The following is a 27,320-nucleotide window of genomic DNA, read 5'->3' on the forward strand; positions in this document are numbered from 1 at the left end:
ACTTGTCCTATAGGGGCATCTCAGCACAAAGGACCATAGGTGGGTATTTTACTCTCTTCTTCCTTCATGGGAGTTAGAGCCCTTGAAAGGTTGCTATTTGGTGACATATGTTTGAACCTTTCCAAGTTTTCTGGGGTTTATGGATATAACAGCAGTGATTGGCTCATGAGAACTGATTGTTACATTTTCAGTGTGGGCTCACAGAAAATGCATCTCAGAAATCAAATGTCTGGGCTTGATTTATTGTTTATTGTTGTCCAGACTGAAGAAAACAATAGAGAAAATGTTAATAATGCAGATTCAACTTAAATATATTTTTATTTAAAAATATTTCCCAATTACATGTAAAACATTTTAAACATTCATTTTTTTAAAAATTTGAGTTCAACATTCTCTTTCCTTCTTCCCCTCCCCCCTCCTTGAGAAGGCAAGCAATTTGATATCGATTACAATGAGGATTAAATTTAAGAGTGCATCTTGTGTCCATTTTTTTCCATAGATAAATATTCACCAGCAAAATGTTTTCCTTGTTGCTGTTAAACATGCAAACCAGGTCACAGATATGTTTCTATAGCACAGGAAATTCTAAGTTTGTGGTCAGTCTGGAGCTCATAGAAGGGCTGAGGTCCTCTGAACTGAGCTATTAGGTGGGGGGGTGTGTATCCTGAAACGTGTGTCAGTCTTAAGGAGACATCTGAAGAAGTAGGGGCAAGTCATGTTTGTTCTGAGGGAAAAGAGGGGACTGGAGGAGTAACAAGGCCACTCAAAGGATTGTGAGCAGGAGTGGGTGGTCTCTGGAGCTTTCTCTTCTCATTAGATCCTTTTTTTTTTTTTTGGTGAGGCAATTGGGGTTAAGTGCTCTAACCACTGCACCACCTAGCCGCCCCTTCCTCATTGGGTCCTTAACAATTACTGGGAGTGGGCCCTGGCAGTGGCCCTCTAATAGTCTATCAATCATCAGAGCTGGGAATTCATTGAGATAGCTAGGATCCCCTGTGGTCATTATGTGACTCACACAGGCATTATCAAGTTGCCAGAGATATATATTTGACATAGAACAGGGTCTATCTAGTATGTGGACTGGGCTTTCTCAGCTTCTACCACCTGGTCCCTTGAAACTCCCTCTGCTGTCCTTGAGAACTAGGGAAACAAAGCCTCATTCCCAGGACTAAATTTCCTGCATGGGTCACTCCTTCATTGGCTCGATGTTTTCATAGCTCTCTCTGCCCCGAAACTCACCTAGGCCCAAAACATAAGAATTTGTATTTTCATGGAAATCTTTTTCTCTACTGAGTCAGTCTCTCTTTCTGTGTGTGTGTGTGTCTGTCTGTCTGTCTGCCTGTGTCTGTCTGCCTGTGTGTGTGTGTGTGTCTCTCTCTCTCTCTCTCATGCATAGCAAAGGTCCAGGTTGATTAACCAGGAATGTTAATGCTGAGTACCTTTGGAACTTCCTGAGCAATAGATTACCCAGTTGCCTTTCTCATTTCTCAGAAGAAAGGGTAATTATAATGTGTATGTGTGTATTGTTTTGGTCAGTCATTTTAGTCAGGTCCAACTTTGTGACCCCATTTGGGGTTTTCTTAGTAGATACCAGAGTGGTTTGCCATTTTATTTTCCAGCTCATTTTACAGATGAGGAAACTGAGGCAAACAGGGTTAAGTGACTTGCCCAAGGTCACACAGCTAATAAGTGTCTGAGGGCACATTTGAACTCAGACCCTCCTGACTCCAGGCCCAGCCACTCTATCCACTGAGCCACCTCTTTTGTTATTTGTTCCATTCACTTTGCTTTAGTCATTGTATATATTGTATTCCTCTTTCTGCTTGCTTCATTCAGCATCAATTCTTATGTTTTTCCATGCCTCTCTGTATTTTTCATAATCATCATTTGCTTCATCATTATAGTAATACACTAGAACTTGTTTATTGATAAACATCTATTTTATTTCCAACTCTTTACTACCATATGAAGTGCTGCTGTGAATATATATATATGCAATATATGTATATGTATATGTTTATGTGTGATATAATATATGTAGTATCATGCTCCTATACTCACACCTGCTGGGTGAAGTTTATCTGCAGTTAATCATAACCAAACACACTGATGTATTCATCCCCACATTTACTTAAATTCAACCACCAGGTAGTGCTGAGAAACCCCAACTACCAATGCAAATTGGCAGTTACACTTTAGAGTTGGCTCGGGCCTGGGGCTGCCCAGCGCTGTGTCACACACCCATAGGTGTCAGAGATGGAATGTGAATCCATGATTTCCCAAATTCAAAGTCACTCTCTATCCACTAAACTGTACTTCTTGTTGTTCAATTGTGTCCAACTCTGGACTGGTTTGCCATTTCCTTCTCAAGTGTGAATCCCTTTTATAGTTGAGGAACTGAGGCAAATTGGGGTTGTGATTTGCCCAGGGTCACACAACCAGTAAGTGTCTGAGGCCAGATTTGAACTCAGATCTTCCTTATTCCAAGACTGGTGCTCTATCCATTGTACCACCTAGCTGCCTCCTTACTACCTCTCTAGCATTTTCCAATTCCAAAAGTGCCTTCTTTACAACAACCCTATCTGTGAGAGTGATAGCAAAAGAGTTTACATGATTTCACCAAGGTCACACAGCTATCAAGTAGCTAAACCAGCATTCATTCCCAGGTTTTCCCAATTCTAAATCCAGTGCAGGAATTGAAAGTCTCTGAAAGCGAAGATAAATCTCTTGGGTCAGGGTCCTTCCTCTGTTTCCTATGTCCCTCGAGCATCTCTCTGCAGGGAAACTACTTTGAGAGGAATGTGTCTCCATAAAAAGATCACAAGTATAGAAATCAGGAGACGTTTCTAGCCAGAAGAAACCTTAAAATTCATCTAATCCAACCCCCTCATTTTACAAAGGAAGAGGTTGGGTCATGGCTGTGGGTTTTATGAAGGAAATTGTGGTTCATGGCCTGACAGGAAATCTGTGTGGGGCAAAGCCCTATAAATCCTCCAGAGAGCTCTGGGCAAATGAGGACAAGGAGAGGAACCCTCAGTCAGCTCATTGGAGCTCATGTCCCCACCAACCAAGAATTCCAGAACCAGGGATCAGAAATAGAGAAACACACACAACCTAAAGAACAAAGTAGAAAGTAAGGAGGGGGAGCTTGGATGGACCTCCTGCTTCTTGCCACTAAGCCAAAAAGTCTCCAATTCCTGTTCAGGTACAGCCTTCCCTCTGGACTACTCCTCAACGTGGGCATTCACAAGTTTGCATCCTAGGCCCTGGGGATAGGGTTGGGAGAACCTGGTTTGAAGAACAGCCATGAGTGTCCCACAGGTCTTAGACCCCTGTATAAGAGTTTGGTTTTCTGCCAGTACACTTTGGGGAGAGACCATCTCTGAACTACATCTAGAAAAACTGTGGGAATGAGTGAACCACACTGACTCCATCTTGTGATGAGATTCTGGATCTAGCTCAGTTCCCTTTTCTTTTTTTTTTTTCAGTGAGGCAATTGGGGTTAAGTGACTTGCCCAGGGTCACACAGCTAGTAAGTATTAAGTGTCTGAGGCCGGATTTGAACTCAGGTACTCCTGACTCCAGGGCCGGTGCTCTATCCACTGCGCCATCTAGCTGCCCCATCAGTTCCCTTTCAATTCAACTATGCATCTAGTCCAATTTCTGTCTTGAGACAAAACTTTATTCAATTATGAGAATTGTGAGAAAACTTTATTGTATTGTTTGAACCCAGCCCTGCATGACTGGGAAGCTGGACCACCTCTAATACTTAATTAACCAAAGACCTAGGTTATGCTGACCAGAAATAGTCAAATCTGAAGACTGATGTAATTGTACATCTCAGACAACCCATATGTCTTATCTGAAAAGTGGTCAGTCAGTTATTAGTGTTACTGTTTTCCTTGTTCCTTTGATTGAATATAGACACTGGGGGGGGGATCCCTTCTTTTTCTGATTTTCTGATTTCAGGGAATTGCACCTGTTTGTTCTCTCCCCAACTTGGAAAGCCAAGAATCTTTCCTCCAATTAGAAATCAGATAATCTTGTGTCCTGGTTTGTATCCTGTTAAGTGTTTTCTATGCATAAAATCTGTCTCCCCCTGTATTTGGGGTCCAGTGCCAAAATGAGGAGGTGTGGTCCCAATTTATTATAAAAATTGGCATACATTGCTTAATTAATTGCTATATGCTTGGAAGCTCCAACCTTTGTTTCCTCAGTTATTTCCGATTTCACCTGCCACAAAATAACATGATGACATTTCTAGGAGAGAGTTTTGAGGAATACTGGGTTAAAGAGACAATGGTGAAGGAGGAGGATGCAAAAATTGGAGGGGATGAGAAAAATGTTAGGGCATAGGGAATAGACCCCTCCTCCCCTCATGCCGAGGTCCTGTGGATGCTTACTTTATAGGTTCTCTGTGGCCCACATTCTTTCAGACACCACATGGGTCACACCTCCCATGTAATAGCAGAGTTTCTGTGCCAAGCCTCAGTGGCTTCATGATCCCAAAGATTTTGTGGTCCCATTGAGATGGGAAAATTACTATCCTCATGTTTCCAGCTTCTTTAGTTTAGGCTTGGGCTTGGAACTGGATATGGGCCTGAGACCTCAAAAGCCTCTGGAGGAGAACAGGTAGTTGGCTTAGAGAGCTGAGGAGTGATGACTGATTATATGTTTTCTTGATATCACAGTGTTTGCTATTTTAAATAAACTGTTCTTTTTCCCTTCTATGATATAAGGTCTACATTATTTGCTAATAGATAGTCACACAATCTATATAGGAGGAAAAAAGTTGCTGGTGGGGAGGGGCATCAAACTGAGCCACTGACTATCTTGAATCAGGAAGTAAAAGTAAGGGAGAGATGACTTATAAACTCCAAATCCTTTAGACTAATGATACAGGAATTCACTACTTGCTAGCTGTGTGATCCTGGGCAATTCACTTAACCACCATCTGCCTCAGTTGCCTCAATTGTAAAACTGGCATAATAATACCTCCCAGATTTGTTGTTAGGCTAAAATAAAATAATACTTGTAAAGCACTTTGCAAATCTTAAAGCACCAAATAAATGCTAGTTATTATTATTACTGTTGTGGTTATTATTTATGTTTAATTACAGGAATCAGCAATCTACAGCTATAAGGCCAAATCTTTCCCACTTTCCTCATTTTTGTATGGTTCCACCATCTAAGAGTGATTTTTACTTTTAAAATACAATTTTATTCTAAAAGGTAAAAACCATTCTTAGGGGGCGGCTAGATAGCACAGTGGATAAAGCACCGGCCCTGGATTCAGGAGTACCTGAGTTCAAATCCGGCCTCAGACACTTGACACTTACTAGCTGTGTGACCCTGGGCAAGTCACTTAACCCCCATTGCCCTGCAAAACAAAAAACAAAAAACAAAAAAACCATTCTTAGTTTTCAAGGAGGTACAAAAACAGATGGTGGACCAAATTTGCCCTCCCTCTCCTCACCTCAAGCTGAAATAGTCTGCTGACCCCTGCTATAGGAGAAAGACGTACAGTTGCAAGACTAGAGGTATTTGTTGAAGGTTACAGAGGATCAAGTAAGACCCCAGGAGTCCCATGGTATGGTCCTGTTACTTAAGCCGATGCTCTATTCAGCATACTTGGCTCCAGGCCTCAGTTTCTTGTACTCTGTAGTATGTTATGAAATCCACTGATATTAATCATGTATAGTGACACCAAGGACACTGGCCCTTCACTGAGAGAACCTCCTGCCCATCCTGTCTTGTAGTCAAAGGGAAAGACTGTCCAAGGAGGCAGCATGCACTGTTAACAGTGCAGTTGTTGCAGTCATGACATGCTATCTCCCCCAATTCAGAGCTGCATGTTCCCATGCTAATTACATACATATCTAGTTCAAGTAGCAATGCTTAGACCGGTGGATGAGATAGTCATTTTCTCCTCTATGTCCTGGATAGTCAAGTGAGTACATTAAAAAAAACCACCTAGTACAAATGGGTGTGTGATGGGCACAACTTAGCCAGGAATGATGAGCATGTCTTTTATAAGGGACATTTTCGGGGCAGCTAGGTGGCACAGTGGATAGAGCCCCAGCCCTGGAGTCAGGAGTACCTGAGTTCAAATCCAGCCTCAGACTCTTGATACGTACTAGCTGTGTGACCCTGGGCAAGTCACTTAACCCCAATTGCCTCACTAAAAATTGAAAAAAAAAAAATAAGGGACATTTTCTCTTTGTGTCCTTTTTCATAAGGAACATTTAGTGATGAAAAAGGCAGAAAAATGTTTGTGCATGTCTGTGTAAAAAACTATATATATATATATATATATATTGTCAAATGATGTCAGATGTTGCTATTCTGGATTAACATTTTGATATCTGACATGAGTATCAAAAGAACTTTGTTTTATTATATGCTGATAATATATGTGTGTGGAGAAATAGCTTTCAGATGAGAATTGGACAGTTTTGAAGAGAATATCTATGGTGTAGATGTAAGGACTTGGATCTCTTTGTCAACAAGGCAATAGCTCAGCTTAATGTTAGAAAGAGACAAAAATCTTTTATTTATTAAGAAAACTAGAAAAGTTAATTGTAAAGAAAAGTTTCAAGGGCACCAAAGAGATGGATTGAAGCCTTCAGAGTTATAAACTGGATGGTTACCTCAGCTAATTTCCATATATATGTTTTATGACTAAAGAGGGTAACACTAAAAAAATGAGAAAGCGTATAAATGTCTGGGGACAGAGGTATGCTTTAAAAAGGACTGTCAACTTGATGAGGGAAATGTGGGAGGCTGTGACTTCTTAAACAGAAGGTGAGTCACTGAGAAAAGTCTCATTTGAGCCATTGAATACAGGGCAGCCAGAGAGGAAGAAGAAATTGAGAGAAATGAAGTGGAAGGGAAGGGAGGGCAGAAAAGCTGGGGCAATTGGGAGTCAGCTGACAAAAGACTCATTTTTTTAATGTTTTTATATTTTTTCCAGTTACATGTAAAAACAATTTTTAATAAAAGTATTTTATTATTTTCCAGTTACATGCAGAGATAGTTTTCAACATTTGTTTACATAAGATTTCCAATTTCAAATTTTTCTTCCTCCCTCCTCTCCCTCCCCCCCCTCTCCTAGACAGCAGGTAATCTGATATAGGTTTATATATTTATATAACATTAAACATATTTCTGCATTAGTCATGTTATAAGAGAAGAATCAGAGCAATAAGGAAAAACCTCAAAAAAGAACAACAGCACCAAAAAACAAAAGAAATAGTATGGTTCAATCAGCATCCATATTCCAGTTCTTTTTTTTTTTCTGGATTTGGAGAGCCTTTTCCATCATGAGTCCCTTGGAACTCTCTTGTACCATTGTATTGGTGAGAAGAATCTAGTCCATCACAGTTGATCAACACACAGTGTTGATGATACTGTGTATAATGTTCTTCTAGTTCTGCTCATCTCACTCATCATCAGTTCATGCAAGTCCTTCCAGGTTTCTCTGAACTCCTCCTGGCTCATCGTTTCTTACAGCACAATAGAATTCCATTACATTCATATACAACAACTTGTTCAGCCATTCCCCAATTGATGGGCAATCTCTCAATTTCCAATTCCTTGCCACCACAAAAAGAGCAGCTATAAATATTTTTGTACATGTGGGTCCTTTTCCCTTTTTTATGATCTCTTTGGGAAAAAGACCCAAAAGTGGTATTGCTGGGTCAAAGGGTATGTACAGCTTCATAGCCCTTTGGGCATAATTCCAAATTGCTCTCCAGAATGGTTGGATCAGTTCACAGCTCCACCAACAATGCATTAGTGTTCCAATTTTTCCATAGCTTCTCCAACATTTATTATTTTCCTTTTTTGTCATACTAGCCAATCTGATAGGTGGTACCTCAGAGTTGTAAAAACAATTTTTAAAATTCTTTTTTTCTTTTTCCATTTACTTTAAAATTTTTCTCAATTACATGTAAACAAAAATTTTTAACATTCATTTTTAAAATTTTGAGTTCCAAATTCTCTCCCTCCTTGAGAAGGCAAGCAATTTGATATAGATTATACATTGTTTAGTCATGCAATACATTTCCATATTAGCCATATTGCCAAAAAAAACAGGAATAATAAAGCAAAAAAAAGAAAAAGTATGCTTGGGTTTGCCTTCAAATGCCATCAGTTCTTTTTCTGGATGCGGATGGCATTTTTCATTCTGAGGTCCTTCAGAACTGACAAAAGACTTCTACTGAATGATTGATTTCTGATTGGTCAGAGAGCATTGACTTCATTGGCCAAGAATTTCGATGATAACCATTGCCCTTCAGCACCCCCTGCAGTTGGAGAAAACTTTTCCTAAGTGCTTGCTCTCTGCTGCTGCCTCTGGCTTGACGAGGAAAAGCAGAGAGGATTTTGCAATTGTTTTGATACCCTGGTGAGAGTCAGCCTGAACTGTGTTGCTGTGAACTCTGTTCTGATTGGGCAACACAAAATCCAGGTGAACCCAGACTGGGCTGGTCCATCAGAGCAAACCAACTTCACCAAGCAACAGTAATGCCTGATAACAGGTAGAGAGTTCCTTGAATATTAACTGGAAATTTAACCTCCAGATGCAGCCTATGAAATGGCTAAGATGCAAGAGTGAAGTGTAAAGGCCTTCTTTGGGTGACATCAACAAGAACTCAGCCAACAAAGAAACAATGATCAAATGTCTGAATCAGGTAGATTTTTTTAAAAATGGAAAAAGAGGGATTTAGGATGATCAACCCATAGTCAGATAATAACTACCAGGAATAACAGAAGAATTATCCTTTAGGAACTCAGATTTAATGGGCAATGAATATAATATAGTGATGTAGTGGCTAGAGTGTTAGAATTGGAGTCAGAAAGACCTGAATTCAGATCCTGCCTCAAATACTCCGTCAAGTTGCTTAAACTCTCTTAGCCTTAGTTTTTCATCTGTAAAATGGTGATTAAAAATAGCACCTACCTCAGGATTATTGTGAGATCAGATGAGATAATGCCTGTAAGATGCTTTGAAGCACTTTATACAAATGCTCACTACTATTATCATTGTTATTATTAATGTTCAATACAGATTATATAATTATGTAGAAACTATGCAATATATCACTTCAGATTGCAAAAAATTTAGCATCAACAGAATATCTAGCATGACATGAGCTGGTAGCTAGAATTATGCATCTATGCATAATTATGCATATAACTATGCATACAACTTACTATCTATCATGGACTGACTGATGATAAATTTTTATACTTAGGAGTGTCCTGGAGCCAGTTCAAATTGGCTCTTAGAGAAGATTGTTAAATTTGCAGTGTGAATATTTACACCTTAGAAAACAGCAAACTTTACAAATCAGGACTTGATTTATTGTTTTGTTGATAGTCCAGACTTATGAAAGTGATGAAGAAAGTATTCATAAGGCAAATTAAATTGAAAACTATGTCCTGCCTACATTTGGGGAGGACCAGTTAAATATTTACCAGCACACTACTACCTATCCTACAAATACAGATTTCAAAATGTCTTAGATAACTCAATCAATAAACTGGACTAAAATAATATAACCTGAACTGCTATCATAATCACCCAGATATAACACTAATCTAAAAAAAATTAATAGTTTTTTAATAGTTGTGACCACACAAAATACTCATACTCTCCAAGCTACATGGAATGAAAGCTTTCAACTGCAGAGACCTAGCAGAGGTGTAAGATATGTATGTCCATATCAGTTATCTAAATGTGACTCCTTGTGAGTAGATTATCTCTGGAACCTGAATCACCCCTCTCAGGGTAGATTGTGGTTTCCAGTTGAGGGAAAACTGAGAAGAATTGAGCCTGGGTGCTTGCCTATCTCCAAGAGGGATATAAGATTAGAATTATATCTCTTTCTCCCCACCTAAATATTGCTGATATGAAACTAGTTCAAATTAAAAGCTGGTCGGGGGCAGTTAGGTGGCGAAGTGGATAGAGTACTGGCCCTGGATTCAGGAGTACCTGAATTCAAATCCAGCCTCAGACACTTGACACTTACTAGCTATGTGACCCTGGGCAAGTCACTTAACCCCAATTGCCTAATATATATATAAATTAAAAGCTGGTCACTGCCAATTTAAGCTTAAACTCACTGCTTAAATTTTTCCCATCAAATTTTCTTTATACTAAAGACCACAGTGAATAGCAAATAAGCCCATATTTAAATCTCAATCCTGTCTTTGGAGAAACAGACTTTCTGTGGTTCTTTAAAATTATTATTATTTTGTTCAGTTATTTTTCAATTGTGTCTGACTCTTTGTGATCCCCTTTTGGGGTTTTCTTGGCAAAAATACTGGAATTGGGGGCAGCTAGGTGGCTCAGTGGATAAAGCACTGGCCCTGGATTCAGGAGGACCTGGGTTCAAATCTGGCTTCAGATACTTGATGCTTACTAGCTGTGTGACCCTGGGCAAGTCACTTAACTCTCATTGCCCCACAAAAACAAAACAAAACAAAATACTGAAATGGTTGGCCACTTCTCCAGCTCATTTTACAGATGAGGAAACTGAGCCAAACAGGGTTAAGTGACTTATCCTGGGTCACACAACTAGTAAGTGTCTGAGGCTAAATTTGAACTCAGGTCTTCCTGACTCCAGGCCCAATACTTTATCTACTCACTGTACCACCAGCTTCTGGACTTTTCTCTGGATTTTTCCATCCTGGTCCAGGAACATCTTTATCCTTATCCTGCAAGATCACTTCAGCCCTAGAACTCACAGCTCATCAATATCTTCTGTCCTAAGGTCCCCTTCCTCTGGGGGCCTCCATTTAAAGAGGAAGCCCAGGTCAGCCAGATCTTTGTTTCCTACCCCAATGCACTCCTGTGGGCTCCTCTGAAATTCCCATGAGCTTGATCGCTCCCTCACCTTTCTCCTTCATTTTGTCTGTTGTTGTCTCCTATTTGATTGTAAGTTCCTGGAAGGCAGGGGTAGTCTTTTGCCTTTCATTGCATTTTCAGCACACAGTGTTTTAATAAATGCTTATTATTTTTTATTTATCTATCTATTTATTTATTTATTTTTGCAGGGCAATGGGGGTTAAGTGACTTGCCCAGGGTCACACAGCTAGTAAGTGTCAAGTGTCTGAGGCCAGATTTGAACTCAGGTACTCCTGAATCCAGGGCCGGTGCTTTATCTACTGTGCCACCTAGCTGCCCCCAACAATAAATGCTTATTAACTGACAAGCTGACGGGTCAAGCTAACCAGTTTGAGCGTGCACACCTTGCACATTCTTGTTCACTACCTATCCTCATCATGCATAATAGAGTTAGGACACAGCCATAGGGTTACAGAACCCATAGCCTTTCTGGGTTTCTGTACATGGACAACATTCCTTAATACAGAAAGGGGGGAAATTGTTTAAGAGAAAGCAATGACTAAATAAATATGTAATCATATTTATTAATATTAATTAATAGAAAAACTACTAAATGTTATACCATGTTTATGATTCCTATATCTCCTGGGGTCCTTGTTCTTTCTTAGGCTCATAGACCCAGGCCACCCTTGGGTCATGGGAATTCTTCCCTCTATTGGAAGGAGGGATATTTCTTCAGCAGGAGATTTAGCTTAGGCTTGAAGACAGCTCCTCATACAAAAAAAAAAATCATTGAAATACCTGTGGCTCTTCCCATCTGTCTTTTGAAAGTTCATGTTCACATCTTTTGAACTTCTTCTAGAGTTCCTCTATCTTATGTAGGTACACAGTGTTATGAGTTCTTCACTAACCTTCACATAATTAAGGAGAGGTACATCAAAGTATTCACCACTGTGATGGAGAAAATTCAGCATAGATAGAGTCCAGTGGCTGATGTTTATCAGATGGTTATATCTTCTGAGGAATACTGAATAGTCTTCATATCTATATAACTGTCTCCTATCAGAGTGGGTGGTTTCTTGAGGGATGGTCCTGTGGTGAAAGATTTGCTAAGAGACCTCTGAACCCATAATAGCGTGTACCTACATAAAATGGAGGAGCTTCAGAAGAAGAAATTCAAGGGGTGGGAACATAAACTTTTGAGTGACAGGTGGAAGGAGCTACAGATTTGTGAGTAAACTGGTCACCAACATATCCTAGGATTTCCAGTGCTTGCAACACAAAAGACAGATAAGAGCAGACTCCTCCCCAGTTATTTGTCTCCTGAGATTTTATCTATGCCCAGTCAAAGAGGTAATTTACTTTTGTGTATTCTATCTTCTAATCTAATCTTTTCTAATTTCTGTATAATGCTTACTTTGATAAAGAGGTTTACTGGCTAGCTATTTATGACTGTTTTTAGTGTAACTAGGGTTTGGTAGGACTGAGCTAAGCTCTTGAAAGTAGATTAATTATTACCCTCCCCTAGAACGCAATCAGGGAAAGTGGAAAAAATCATATCTCTAGACTCTAGTTTCTTAAACTATGGGCTGTGACCCCATGTGGGGTCGTGTAACTGAATGTAGGAGTCACAAAAAATTTGGCAAGAGTAAAAGATTCTGTATACCTATTTTATGTACCTATGTATCCGGGGTTACACGAAAATTTCCCAGGCAAAAAAGGGTCATGAGTGGAAAAAGCGTGAGAAGCTCTGCTCTAAACAACCAGATAGTTGATGTGTGGTAGATAGATGTAATTCTACCCCAATAACCCTCTTGTAGATAAGAGAGTGAGAGATAACTTACTTATGACAGCCATGCCTTTCCTCTGCTATGTTATGGGCAGTCCCCATACAACCCTCCTTCTAACCCTCCACAAAGGCAAAAATCACATACTCCCTTGATGATGAGGTGGGCTAGATCCCAGATTGGATATCTATATACATGGAGCATCCAGGCCAGCCAAATACTTATTACATGGCACTGCCCACACACATATTAAATATGGATGGGAGATATCTTGTAAAAGAGCTTATAAGATGGCATTTTGTTCTAAAAAGTGAATGCTTGGGGGCAGCTAGGTGGCGCAGTGGATAGAGCACCGGCCCTGGAGTCAGGAGTACCTGAGTTCAATCCGGCCTCAGACACTTCATACTTATTAGCTGTGTGACCCTGGGCAAGTCACTTAACCCCAATTGCCTCACTAAAAAAAAAAAAAAAGTGAATGCTTTTTTGTAATCAACAAATAATAAGCATCATGTAATCTTATATTCTCTACTTTCAGTTGTGAGATGGTAAAAATGTGGTTTTTGTTGAATATCATTTTTGAAAACTACTTGTTCCCTCCTGGTCCACTGTCAACTTGTATATAGATGATCCTCAGAGTTTGTATATTTAGTAGAGTAGGTATATAGGTCAGTAGTTATTGTTCTTGCTCATTTTTTTAAATTAACATTTGAGATTTTTTTCCGTACTATTGTTCAATCTTTCGCTCCAGGTGTCGTATATCTGTACATTATATCAACGTTCTCTCTCTTTCTCTCTCTCTCTCTCTCTCTCTCCCCTCCTTCCCTTCCTCTCTCCCTCCCTTCTCTCATATATATATATATATATATATACACACATATATATATGTATATATACACACACATACATATATGTATATCTGTCTATACATGTACACACATATATACACACACATAGATTTCAATCTAGCTGCTTTCTTTGTCTTTGTCCTCTTATTGCCAATCTTATCTCTTCCATAAGCACCTTAGGTATAGTTATATTAGGGTCCAAGTGGGGTCATTCTACTATCCTTGATAGGGGAAAAAAGCAGTTTATTAAATTGGTTGCTTGGCAACCTATGCAGCAAACCCATCTTAATTCAAATACAGAAATATCATCCTTGTGGAGTGCAGAATTAAGTAGTAATTCTTAGTAAGAGAGATCTTCTCTTTCTTTCTTTGCCCCTTTCTTGTTTTTTTCTCCTGATTGAGCAGATCAGAAGGAAAGAACAAAATGAATAGTTATAATAACTGTTTAAATTGGACTCAAATAACTGAAAAGCTCCCATTTAATTCCTGACTCCACTTTTATTATCACTTAATGGGTTAATCATATATTTAAACATAAACAGGGAAATACATGCTAGCATCTATCTGCCTGTCTGTCTATACTCATTCACATAAAAATAGATTTTATGCAAAAGTTATCTAACTTTTCAAGGGATCAATGACCGCACAACTTTTTCTATTGATAGTCTTACCTATTCAGTTACTTTCTACCTTGTTGTCACCTCTCAGTTGAGAACTATTAGGGGAATATTTTGAAACACAAATTCTGTTTTAAACAGATTGGAAAATTTTTCTGCAAGATTTTTTTCCTTTTTTTTTTTTAAACAGCTTGGGCTTGCCTCTTTCCTTGTGGTTTTTTCCATCCCAGGCTCTGCAGAAGCAGAGAAGAGGAAAGGAAATATTGCTATGGGAACTGAGATGTCTATTGCTGACCTATCCTTAGCACCTCCGCTCATTTTTTCTGCTCCACATCTTGCTAGGGAAAAATATCTCAGCAACAGGGTATTTATTACTGCAGAACTTCTGAATTTTCAATACTGGGAACTTTGCAGCTTGAGTCTATTAAGCTATAGTGCCCCAAACTGAATGTCATGTGACCACACATCCAGGACACAAAATATTATTGTCATTTGGCACCTTTGCTCTTTTGGTTGGCTGGGATTTTTTGATTTTCTGTCTCCCAAGCCTTAAGAGAACTGCCTAGGTGGATGTGAGATTTGTAATTGTGCAGAGAAGCCTAATCCAAATGGTCCTTTGGACAGAGAATTGAACAGGTTCTATCATGCATAAAGTCCATTCCTCCAGGTCCCATGAAATCAAGTGTCACCAATGCTGCCCACAGACCACCAGCATAGGCCCTTAGTAGCCACCCCCACGATGTATATATTCTTTTCAAGTACACTAAAGGGTGACCGTCAACTTGTAGAGATTCCCGAATAAAAACTCAGAGAAAAATCAGCAAGTAGAGGTGCATCCAAAAGCTAGCTCTAGCCTTCTGGATCCAGAGGTCACTGGAGACAGGCTCTGTCTAGTCCATGTGAAATGTCTGGGTTCCCAGTTAGTTTTGTCTTTTATTTTGACTGGTCAGCAATGATCTATCCCTGCTTTCATCTTGCCTTTGTTATGGGAATTTTTGAATTTTGATTTCATTTTTATGAATTCTTATTGTGGGGGCTGGTGGAGCTGGCTAACTCTTGTCCCATGGGATGGGAAAATTTACTTAAGGCTTTATACATTCTGCAGATAAGAAACCAAAAAAGGGAGTCAAGGCTTCCCAAGTAATTTGATTTAAGGGAAGATTCATCTCGCATTCAGGCATGCAAATCTCTCCTGTCAATCAGCCCATTGGGAACCTTTGAAATATTATTTAATCTGTAATCTGACTTAGTTTACCTCTAGTTTTTTTAAAACTAGGTTTGCTTTCTTAGGGGATATATGAGATTATGATTCTGTTTAAGTTTGGTCAATTTTGTGATATTGAAGGAAGCACAGAATTATGAATCTATCTTTTTAAAAATTTTTTCTTTTCAGGGGAATGAGGGTTAAGTGACTTGCCCAAGGTCACACAGTTAGTAAGTGTCAAGTGTCTGAGGCTGGATTTGTACTCAGATACTCCTGAATCTAGGGCCGGTGCTTTATCCACTGTGCCACCTAGCTGCTCCCATGAATCTATCTTTTAAAAAACCTAAAATATAATGTATACAATATAATATATACAATATAAAATGTATTTATATATAATATAAAATAGCCTAAAAGAACACACAAGATTGCAATATGTAAAAGAATTCTTTCTCTGTCACTGATGTAATTTTGTCTCTAAGAAGCCTTGTTAGAATCCTAATGGTTATTTGTGGGTTATTTTCTTTACCCCTTTGAACCTGTGCTTAAGCATAATAAAAACCAAGGTTTTTACTTCTACAATTTCTACATTGTGGTAGATCTATTTTGGCAGCAGTTACCACATGAACTCAAAAAGGAGATATTTCTTCCATGACACCTTTAAGGAAAATGCATAATAACAAGTTTGAATGGAAGCCAGGAGAATAAAAATACCAGCCCAAAGTCAAGGAAAAGCATTCCTATTCATTCAACAGTTGGTCTTTTCTTTCCCCCCAAAGTAGAAAGAAAAAAACTCAGACTCACCCCATTATTGCTACCAGATAAAATAGTGCCACACTCCTTTGACCAAAAGCGTTAGGGTTATTTTGGAGGCCAGAGAAAATTATGGAAAAGGAGAATGGATTAGAATGTTCCTATCTACTTGGCAATAATCATGGAATGGGGGGGGGGGAACGGGGCGGGGGGCGCAGTGGATAAAGCACCAGCCCTGGATTCAGGAGGACCTGAGTTCAAATCCGGCCTCAGACACTTGACATTTACTAGCTGTGTGACCTTGGGCAAGTCACTTAACCCCCATTGCCCTGCAAAAAAAAAAATAATAATAATCATGGAATCTACTTGGTAATAATTTCCCTTTAAATGAGTGATTTTGTGATTAACTGCCATATTAATGAAGGAAAGAAACCAGACCTTTTATAGTCTAATGAGGTTTATGGAAGTCGAGAAAGGGAGGACCAATGTGCTTCTGTGGAAGATCTGGAGCAGGGCCTCCACCAGCCATCTGGGCTGTGCTGAGGCCTGTGGTTTCTGATCAGTTAGTGGAAGGTGGTAACTCCCACAATGGCCCAAGGGGATTTCAGCAGTGGAAACACTCCAGATGGGGTGACAACACCAAAGAGGACTCACTAGGCTTCCCTTTTTATACCGCAAAGTTTCCATCTCTGTAGTATATCAGTAATGTTTCTGGGTTGTTGGGTTTTGTTTTGATTTTTTTGTTTATCAGGATTTTGATTTCTTCTATAACCAGGCCTTCTCCTAAGCCTAGGAAGGAAGGAAGGAAGGAAGGAAAGGAGGGAGGGAGGGAGGGAGGAAGAGAGGAGGGAGGGTAGAAAGGAAGGAAAGAGAGAAGGAAGGAGAGAGGAAAAAAAGAAGGAAGCAAGGGAGAGAAGGGAAGGGAATAGGGCAGCTAGGTGGCGCAGTGGATAGAGCACCGGCCCTGGAGTCAGGAGTACCTGGGTTCAAATCCAGCCTCAGACACTTAACACTAGCTGTGTGACCCTGGGCAAGTCACTTAACCCCAATTGCCTCACTAAACACTGGACACTGGGGCTTTCTTATTTGGAGCTCTTTTTCCTACCTATATCATACTTTCCCTAAAGTGACCTCTATTCATTGGACATGTGAGATGTTGAAGGCAGGCAAGACATCTCAGGGGAAATGGCACCTGAGATAGAGTTGCCCACTATTGTAGGCCAGTCCAGTAGACACTGGAAATAGAAAATTCAAATTAATCATGGCCTTGAGAAGATCACAGCAGGGCTAAAATATGTATGTGACTATGATACTCAGCAGAATGTGTTAAGTAGAAAGGAAATATCCAAAGTGCAATGAGAAATTTGAGATGACTTTTACCTTGGGAACATCAAGAAATGTAAAAAGGCTTCAGGGCAGCTAGATGACCCAGTGACTAGAGTGCCAGGCCTAGAGTCAGGAAGACTCCAAATCCAGCCTTGGACACTTACTAGCTGGATGACCCTGAGCAAGTCTCTTAACCTTGTTTGTGTCTGTTTTCTCATCTCTAAAATGAACTGGAGAAGGAAATGGCAAACCACTCCAGTATCTGCTAAGAAAACTCCAAATGGGGTCACAAAGAGTTGGACAAGACTGAGACAATTGAACAACATAAAGGCTTATCTTGGGGGCAGCTAGGTGGTGCAGTGGATAAAGCACCAGCCCTGGATTCAGGAGGACCCAAGTTCAAATCCGGCCTCAGACACTTGATACCTCCTAGCTGTGTGACCCTGGGCAAGTCACTTAACCCTCATTGCCCCACCAAAAAAACCAAAAACCAAAACCCAAAATAAAGGCTTATCTTGGAGGATTTGGAATCTCAGTTGGGCCCCCAAAGAGTTTACAAAAGGGATGAGAATGAACCTGGGGGATAGTGATTCATCAAATTCATCCATGATGTTTAATTTGTGTGTCAAAAGACTAGAAAGGTGTACTCCATCCTCCTAGTGATGAGCTCTAAGTAAGTGAATGATCAGTTATTCTTTACTCAGGAGGCAGTGGGGAGTCATTGAAAGCTTTTGAATGGAGGATGAATGTTATCACAATCATGCATAAGGAACATTACTAGACCAACAGTGTTGGAAACAGGGAAATGAGACTATTAGGCAAGAAATGGTGAGGGCTAGAACTTAGATATTTGCAGCAGGCAGAGGTAAGAAATGGTCAAATGGAATTGGTAGTAGAAGTGGGTGATCTACCATGATAAAAAATATTGTCCACCTCTAGAGAGAGAACTTATGTGCTCGCTTCAGCAGCACATATACTAAAATTGGAATGATACAGAGAAGATTAGCATGGCCCCTGGGCAAGGATGACATGCAAATTCATGAAGAGAGAGAACTGATAAACTGAGTGCAGATTAAACATACTTTTTTTTTACTTTTAAACTTTTTATTGGTTTTGTGTGTGTTTTTTCTTTACTAACATGGCTAATATGGAAATATGCTTCACATGACTTCACATGTACAATTGATATCATATTGCTTGCTTCTCAAGGAATGGGGAGAGGAGGGAGGGAGAGAATTTGGAATTTTTTTGAAATGTGGAAATTTTGGAATTTCAAAATTTTAAAAAGAATGCTAATATAATTGGAAAATATATAATAAAGACATACCTTTTAAGACCAGTAAAAAAAAAAAAAGTGGGTGGTGTAGCAGTACACTGCTTGGTATATTCAAATCCTACTTCTAACATGCTGGATCCCTCCTTCTACACGTGCCTAAGGCAACTTGTCTGAATTTAGCTCCTAAATCAAAATATTCTTTGTCACTAGTTCCCTAAGCGAATGATCACAGATCCTTACTGAGAAGTCTGTTTCTTTTCATATACTCCTGTGTCATTTCATGGGTCACTTAATAATCTCATTGGTTGCTATGGGTTCAGTTATCATCATTAGTGACTAGCGCATGATAAGCACTTTAAAAATTTTTGTTAATTGCTGATTGATTTCCTACCCACTTGATTCTCAGATCTATATATCCAGCCTTAGTGTCTCATCAGTGGCCTTTGGGACATCTTGAACTACATGTCTTAGGGGCATCTTGGACCAACACATCCAGAAGAACTAAGATTTTTCTCTCTTCCCAATTTCCCTGTTATTATAGAGATCACAACACTCCTTCCTTCCAGTCACCCAGGTCTGTAAACCTCTGTTTCGTCCTCAATTCTTCGCTCTTATGTCTTTCATTTCTAATCCGCTGTCGAATCTTGTTTCTACCCTCACAACATCCCTTGTATATGTCCCATCCAGCCACCACTCTGCCTTTCAGCTGGTCTATTGTAGTACCCTTCTAATTGGGTTCCCCACTCTACTATCTCCTCATTTCAGTCCTCATGAATTTCCTTAAAGCATAGCTCTGGCTATGTCATTCTCCCCTAGCCAATAAACTCCAGGCATTTCCTATTACCTCTAGGAACAAACTTAAAGTCCTCTGTGTGACATTTAAGATCCTTCACAGCTAGTCTCTTCTGATCTTTCTAGTCTTATCACACTTTACTCCCTCCCCTCCATGCACTCCATGTTTCAACTATGCTGGCTTACTTGCTATTCCTTATATATGATGTTCCATCCCCCATCTTTCTGCATTTCTAATAAAACTCAGCTGTAGAGTCAGGCTGTGAAGTAGAGTCTGACCTCAGAAAGACCTATATTCAAATACCACTTTCTAGCACCAAATTATACTACCTCCGTGTACCTCAGACAACTCTAGGATTCTTTTACTGAATCATAGACCAATTAGGAGAAAATTTCCTGAGTTGTTGATCACTGATCCTTCCCATCATCTTTATTCAGGGGTCTCTTTCTTTTTTAGCACACTGGTGGTGCATTTGAAATTGTAAGTGAGATTGAAATTAATTAATTTATGTATTCTAGCCTAAATAAATCATTCACTCAAGAAAAAGTAATTAAGCATCTCTCTTGCAAAGCACTGTGCAAGTTTCTGGGACTAAGAAGATAAAATATAACAAAATCTCTATTCAAAGAAATTATATCTTTATTTTATATATTTAAAAATATTTACATATTATATTTATATGTTGTATCTTTTTATATCAAAACCATCCATGAGTATAATGCTTGAAATGTCTTTAGAACATGCTTACCAAGCCTTTTGGGGGCAGCTAGATGCCCCAATGGATGGAACACCAGAACTCTAAATGGAAAGACCTGAGTTCAAATGTGGCCTTAGATACTTACTAGATGTGTGACCCTAGACAAGTCATTTAACTCATTTGCCTCAGTTCTTTTTGCAAAATGAGTAGGAGAAAGAAATGGCAAACCACACTAGTATCTTTGACAAGAAAACCTCAAATGAGAATGACTGAAAAATGATTGAACAACAACAATCAAGCCTTATATGATTTTTAAAAATCTTTGTGTTTGGAAGGGGTGATCACTCCAGGAGTTCCCCAAGGTAAGGAAATTATAGATCCTTTTTATCTGAATCAAATTTGTTAAAGCAGCTAGCTGGCATAGAGGATAGATTGCTGGACGTGGAAGTCAGGAAGACCTGATTTCAAATCCTCAAATCCTACCTCTGTGGTGAGATATTGATTAGCTGTTTGATCCATTTAGCTCAGTTTCCTCATCTGTTAAATCAGAAGGTTGTATTACATGGCCTTGAAATTGCCTTCTAACTCTAAACCATGATTTCTATGACTTGATATAGGAGCGATGGGGGGAAAGGAAGAATCCAACATGAGAAGTGAGGGATACCAGGGTTCAGATAGCTATAGAAAATTAGAAGGACAAGATTGTTGTTGTTTGTCCCTTGTTCTTTTTTGTTTTTGTTTTGTTTTGTTTTGCGGGACAATGAGGGTTAAGTGATTTGCCTAGGGTCACACAGCTAGTAAGTGTCTGAGGTCGAATTTGAACTCAGGTCCTCCTGAATCCAGGGCCAGTGCTTTATCCACTGCACCACCTAGCTGCCCCCTTGTCCTTCCTTCTTGAAGACGACCATGATATTGGGGTGATGTCATAACTTGCACTGAATCGGATTTAAGTGAGGCAGGGCTATGCAAGGTCATCAACCCTCACTCTCTCCTCCAGGGCCATCTGGGTCTAGTGGCAAGTTATATACATCAGGACTATTGGAGATGGCTCTGGATGTGTTTTTTTTAAGGTAATTGGGTTTAAGTGAATTGCCCAAGGTGTCACACAGCTAGAAAGTGTCTAAGGTGAGATTTGAACTCAGGTCCTCTTGACTCCAGGACCAGCTCTCTATCCACTGTACCACCTAGCTAGAAACACAAGATTAGAACTCTGAGGAGAAGCCAGTGGTTAAATAAGTATCTGAAAATTGAATGGAAGGCATGGTTGTTGATGAGACCACCAAGAGAAAAAATTTACAGAAGAAAGAAGAAGAACTAGAAGAAATCCTTGGAGGATAGATGCCCGTCTTGAAGGGGCAGAAAGAGGATGAAGAGCCAGGAAAAGGAGACAGTAGGAGGCACAAAAGCTCTCTGAAGGAGATAACTCCTTAAAAATTAGGATTGAACAAATGGAAGCTAATGACTTTAGGAGGAATCAAGAAATGATAAAGCAAAACCAAAAGAATTTAAAAAAAATAGAAGACAATGTGAAATATCTCATTGGAAAATAGATCCAGGAGAGATAATTTGAAAATTATTGGACTACCTGAAAGCCATGATCAAAAAAAGAGCCTAGATATCATCTTCCAAGAAATAGTCAGGGAAAATTGCCCTGATATTCTAGAACCAGAAAGTAAAATAGAAATTGAAAGAATCCACTGATCACCTCCTGAAAGAGATCCCAAAATGAAAACTTCCAGGAATAGTATAGCCAAATTCCAGAACTCCCAGGTCAAGAAGAAAATATTGCAAGCAGCCAGAAAGAAACAATTCAAGTAGTATGGAGCCACAGTCAGGTTAACACAAAGATTTAGCAACTTATACATTAAAGGATTGGAGGGCTTGGAAAATTATATTCTGGAAGGCACAGAAACTGGGATTACAACCAAAAATCACCTACCCAGCAAAAAATGAGTATAATCCTTCAGGGGTAAAATGGGAATTCAGTGAAAGAGAGGACTTTCAGGCATTCTTGATGAAAAGACTTGAAATAAATAGAAAATTTTGGGCAGCTAGGTGGCGCAGTGGTTAAAGCACCAACCCTGGATTCAGGAGGACCTGAGTTCAAATCCGGCCTCAGACACTTGACACTTACTAGCTGTGTGACCCTGGGCAAGTCACTTAACCCCCATTGCCTGCAAAAAAAAAAAAAAGAAAGAAATAGAAAATTTGACTTTCAAATATAAGACCCTAGAGAAGCATAAAAAGGTAAATAGGAAAAAGAAATCATAAGGGATATTAAAAATTAAATTGTTTACATTACTACATGGGAAGATGATACTTGTAACTCATAAGAACTTTCTCATTATTAAAGCAGCTGGATGAATATATTTAAACTGAGGGCACAGGTGTGAGTTGAATATGAAGGGATGATATCTTTAAAAAAATTAAATAAAGGAGCAGCTAGGTGGCACAGTAGATAGAGCACCGGCCCTGGATTCAGGAGGACCTGAGTTCAAATCCGGCCTCAGATACTTGACACTTACTAGCTGTGTGATCGTGGGCAAGTCACTTAACCCCAATTGCCTCACCCCCCCAAAAAAATTAAGGGGTGAGAGAGGAATGCACTGGGAGAGGTGGAATAGGGTAATGTATCTCACATAAAAGAAGCAAGAAAAGGCTTATACAAGGAAGGGGGAGGATAGGGGAGGTGCTGGGGAATTCGTGAACTTTACTCTTTTCAGAATTGGCTCAAAGAGGGAATAACATACACACTCAATAAGGTATAGTAATCTCTCTTACCCTGCAGGAAGGTAGGAGAGGGAAGGGGATAAGGGGGTGTGTGTGATAGAAGAGAGGGCAGATTGGGGGAGGGGGCAGTCAGAGGCAAGACACTTTTGAGGAGGGACAGAGTAAAAGGAGATGAAGAACAGAGTAAATGTCATGGGGACAGAATAGGATAGAGGAAAACACAGTTAGCAATAGTAACTGTGAAAAAATTTTGAAGCAAGTTTGTTTGACAAAAGTCTCATTTCTCAAACACATAGAGAACTGAGTCAAATTTATTAAAATAAGAGCCATTCCCCAATTGATAAGTGATCAAAAGATATAAAGAGTTCTCAGATTAAATAATCAAAGCTACCTATAGTCATGTGAAAAAATGCTCTAACTCGCTATTGATTAGAAAGATGTAAGTCAAAACAATTCTGGGGTACTACATGATACCTATTGGATTGGATAATAGGATAGTAAAGAAAAATGACAAATGTCATAGGGGTATGGGGGAAATGAGAAATTAATGCATTGTTGGTGGAGTTGTAAACAGATTCAAACATTCTGTAGAGCAGTTTGAAACTATAACCAAAGGGCTATAAAACCATGCATACTCTTTGACCTACTACTACCACTATTAGGTGGGGAATGGCTGTACAAATTGTGGGTTGAGATTATGATGGAATACTACTGTGCTATAAGAAATGGTGAGCAGAATGCTCCCAGAAAAATCTGGAAAGACTTACATGAGCTGATGCAAAGTGAAACGTACTTTGGCGACCACAAAAGGGACTATGTCAGAACTCCTTTCCCATTAATGAGCAGGCATTTCTGGGGCACCTGCTGGGTATTCAGTCCTGTACTGGGCACCGGTGAGGTTTGCAGAAATATCACATTTTTTCATTCAGTACATTTACAATGAATATTTGTGCTACAAAAATAAACAAGGCTGTTTTCCTGCCCTCCAGCCCTCATTCAAGTAGGGGAGATGAGACAGTTTTGTAAACAACTTGAATACAAATTAGAATCTAATTGCATAAGAGATGTGCAAAGCCTGATGCTCTTAGCTTCTGGCAGAGTAACATATACATGATAAAAGCTCAGATTTATATAGTGATTTATGGCTTATTAAATGCTTTTCTCACAACAGCTCTGTAAGATAATTCACTTATATTTATATAGCTACTTAAGTTACATTCATCAACTCATTTACTCCTCAGAACCGAGGCTGGGAGATAAGTTTTGAGGCTATTATCACCCCTATTTTACAGATGAGGAAACTGAGGCACAGGAAAAGTATGATCGCACCAGTCTGTATTCATATAGCTTCAAGGACTTCTAGGTCAAGATGTTATAACTCAGGTTTAAACAAGACCACTGTCTCAAGATGACTCTGTGTGTGTGCGCGTGTGCGTGCACGTGCATATACGCACGCATGCGTGCTTAGCATAGTAATACTTTACATTACTTCATGCTAGGGAGTCCGCCCAACATGCCAGAAGCCTTCTTTGAGTTGTTTTTGTTTTGTGGGGCAATGAGGGTTAAGTGACTTGCCCAGGGTCACATAGCTAGTAAGTGTCAAGCATCCAAGGCCGAATTTGAACTCAGGTCCTCCTGAATCCAGGGCCAGTGCTTTATGCACTGTTCCACCTAGCTGCCCCCCCTTTAGTTGTTTTTAACACTGTGGACCCCAATCAAGCACTCATGCTTATTTATCTATATTATTTTTAATACATTATATCCATACGTTTTATCTAATTATGTATTATTATTCATATGATTTATTGCCTTTTTCCAGTCTTATGACTCTGATATTGATCTTTGTAACTCTTTTGTATAGTTCTTGGTTATTCCATCATTTGGTAGGAAAGGAACAAGCATTTATTAAGCACCTATTGTGTGCCAGCTACTATGCTAAGAACTTTATAAATATCTCATTTGGTCTTCACGACAACCTGGGAGGTAAGTGTTATTTTACAGGGGATTTTTTACAGTTGAGGAAACTGAGGCACACAGAGGTTAAGTGACTCACCCAAAGCCGTATAGTTAAGTAAATGAGGTCACATTTGAACTCAGGCCTTCCTGACTTCAGGTTCAGGGCTCTGACCACTATGATACATTGGAGGCCAGTTATGAGCAAGAGATGTCAGGAATGAGATGAGCACAGCCCTTCCTTCCCTTTTGTTCATGCATGTGAATTCTCTGTGATGCTGAATTAACAGAGTATAAAAATTTCCTACCTAACTGGAAGTCCATGGAGATGCTTGGTGTGATGGAAGGCAATTCCCCAGGCCCATTATAGCCAGAAATAAGTGGCTGGGGGCAGCTAGTTGGCGCAGTGGATAGAGCACCAGCCCTGGAGTCAGGAGGACCTGAGTTCAAATCCTGCCTCAGACACTTAATACTTACTAGCTGTGTGACCCTGGGCAAGTCACTTAACCCCAATTGCCTCACCAAAAAATAAAACAAAACAAACAAACAAAGAAATAAGTGGCTGATGTAGCTTTGTCAGGACTCAGGTATACTTGTCTTCCTTTTATCCTTCCCATTTCCCAGAATCAGTAGTACTAGACTAACCTGCTCCTTACACATCAGTATGATGGTTGTTCAAGATATCTGTCATAACCTGCCTGGAATGGGTCAGCACTTCCGTGAGGGCTGGCTAAGGCATGGCAGCAACTGTTACAGATCTGGTTTCAGTGTCCAGCAGCCCACACCATCTAAACTAGATACTTCTAGGGGCAGCTAGATGGCGCAGTGGATAGAGCACTGGCTCTGGAGTCAGGAGTACCTGAGTTCAAATCCGGCCTCAGACACATAACACTTACTAGCTTTGTGACCCTGGGCAAGTCACTTAACCCCAATTGCCACACAAAAAAAAAAAAAAAAAAAAAAAAGGCCTAAACTAGATACTTCTTACTCTCCTTGATGGTAGTTAACTAGTGGCTCAGCTTTTAAGGATCTACCAATGGGGTGCAGCCAGGAAAAGTGGAAATTTATAATGGGGAAGCAGTTAAGATGGAGGGGGGAGGAGAGAGGGAGAGACCAAATCCAAGCTTGGGCTAGTTGCCCAAGAGAGGGATGGTCTCCAAATGTTTTGACCGTTCACTTTTATCATGATAAAATTTGTGAGCATACAATTCCACACTGTTACCAGAAAGCAAACTGCCCTATCTCAATACCAAAGCCTCAACCAAGAATGTTGTCCAGTGACCCCTGGATACTGTACTGGCAGCAGTGCAGATGGGCACCATCAGTTCCTGATTACAGAAAAATCTACTGCCCATGTGAGTGCCCACACTACTAGTTCCTACTTCAAACCTAATTATATTAAATCCAGCAGTCTGGGAGAGCACCTTCCCACTTTGGCAATCAACAGATTGCCAGGGGGGGGCTGAGAGAATTTTATGAATTTATTTACAATTTGTATTTTTAAGCTTTTTTAAAAAAAGCTTTTCAGAGAGAAAAAGCTATGTGGAACTAGCACCTTTGCCCTAGACTAAAACTCTTATGAGCAAATCTCAGTATCTCCAAGTAAGAAGATCCCTTAGCACCATGGGTATTTGGGTTTTCCTCTACCTTTTAAAGTGAAACAAGGGCGAAATACTGTAGTCCCTCACAGGGAAAGAGCAGTTTCCCTTATCTGCCACCACTTACTTTTCCAGGGGAAGAAGCCCAAGGAACAAACAATTCTAGTCACACACCCCTAGTGTCAGGGAGAAAGGGGCTGCAGTCCTTGGATCCTCCTTCAGCCCTTGCTTTTGACATTCCTCAAATTAAAAACAAACAGACAAACAACCTAGGCTCTAGATGCAACTGCTGAATCATTTAGTCACTGCTGTAGACTATGCTCTTGCTGTTTAAAGAAAGAACTGCTGTACCAGGGAGATTCAGCCAATAGGCAGCACAAGAAGATAGCAGACAGAACAGGAATCAAGCAAATGAAAGTGAATCAAGAGACTTACACTAAGGGCTCCATGGTCAGGATGAAATGACCTGAGGCCGTGTTGCTGGGATTCTAGATGCAGTAAGATTCCCCAAACGTATGCAGAATGGGTTGATATAAGGTTCTAATCTGAGTCAAGCAAGACCAGGTACTGAGGGCACAGAACCTGGAGCTCCAATTCAGGGCATAGGTCAAGGTTCAAGACTGCTGCTGACTTAAGGAGTGGAGAGGACACAAGGGGAAATTGGGAGGGAGGGAGAGAGAGAGAGAGAGAGAGAGAGAGAGAGAGAGAGAGAGAGAGAGAGAGAGAGAGAGAGAGAGAGAAGGGAATAGAATCAAGGGCAGGGAGAGAGGGAGGGAGGAGGAAGAGAGACAGAGATGATAGGTGGGATAATGTGCTGTAGGAAGAAGGGGATAGAATCAATGGAGAAAGGAGAGAGAGAGAGAGAAGGGAATAGAATCAAGGGCAGGGA

The 27,320-nt window shown here is 39.9% G+C and overlaps 1 non-coding gene across 1 annotated transcript; it reads left to right on the forward strand.

Moving 5' to 3' along the window:
* Window positions 1–18,336: 18,336 nt before the first annotated feature.
* LOC122726937 lies at window positions 18,337–18,443 on the forward strand. The gene has a single exon (XR_006352928.1). It is a non-coding gene; the product is annotated as a U6 spliceosomal RNA (small nuclear RNA).
* Window positions 18,444–27,320: the final 8,877 nt, after the last annotated feature.

Source organism: Dromiciops gliroides, chromosome 4, assembly GCF_019393635.1.
Source record: "Dromiciops gliroides isolate mDroGli1 chromosome 4, mDroGli1.pri, whole genome shotgun sequence".
Taxonomy (NCBI): domain Eukaryota; kingdom Metazoa; phylum Chordata; class Mammalia; order Microbiotheria; family Microbiotheriidae; genus Dromiciops; species Dromiciops gliroides.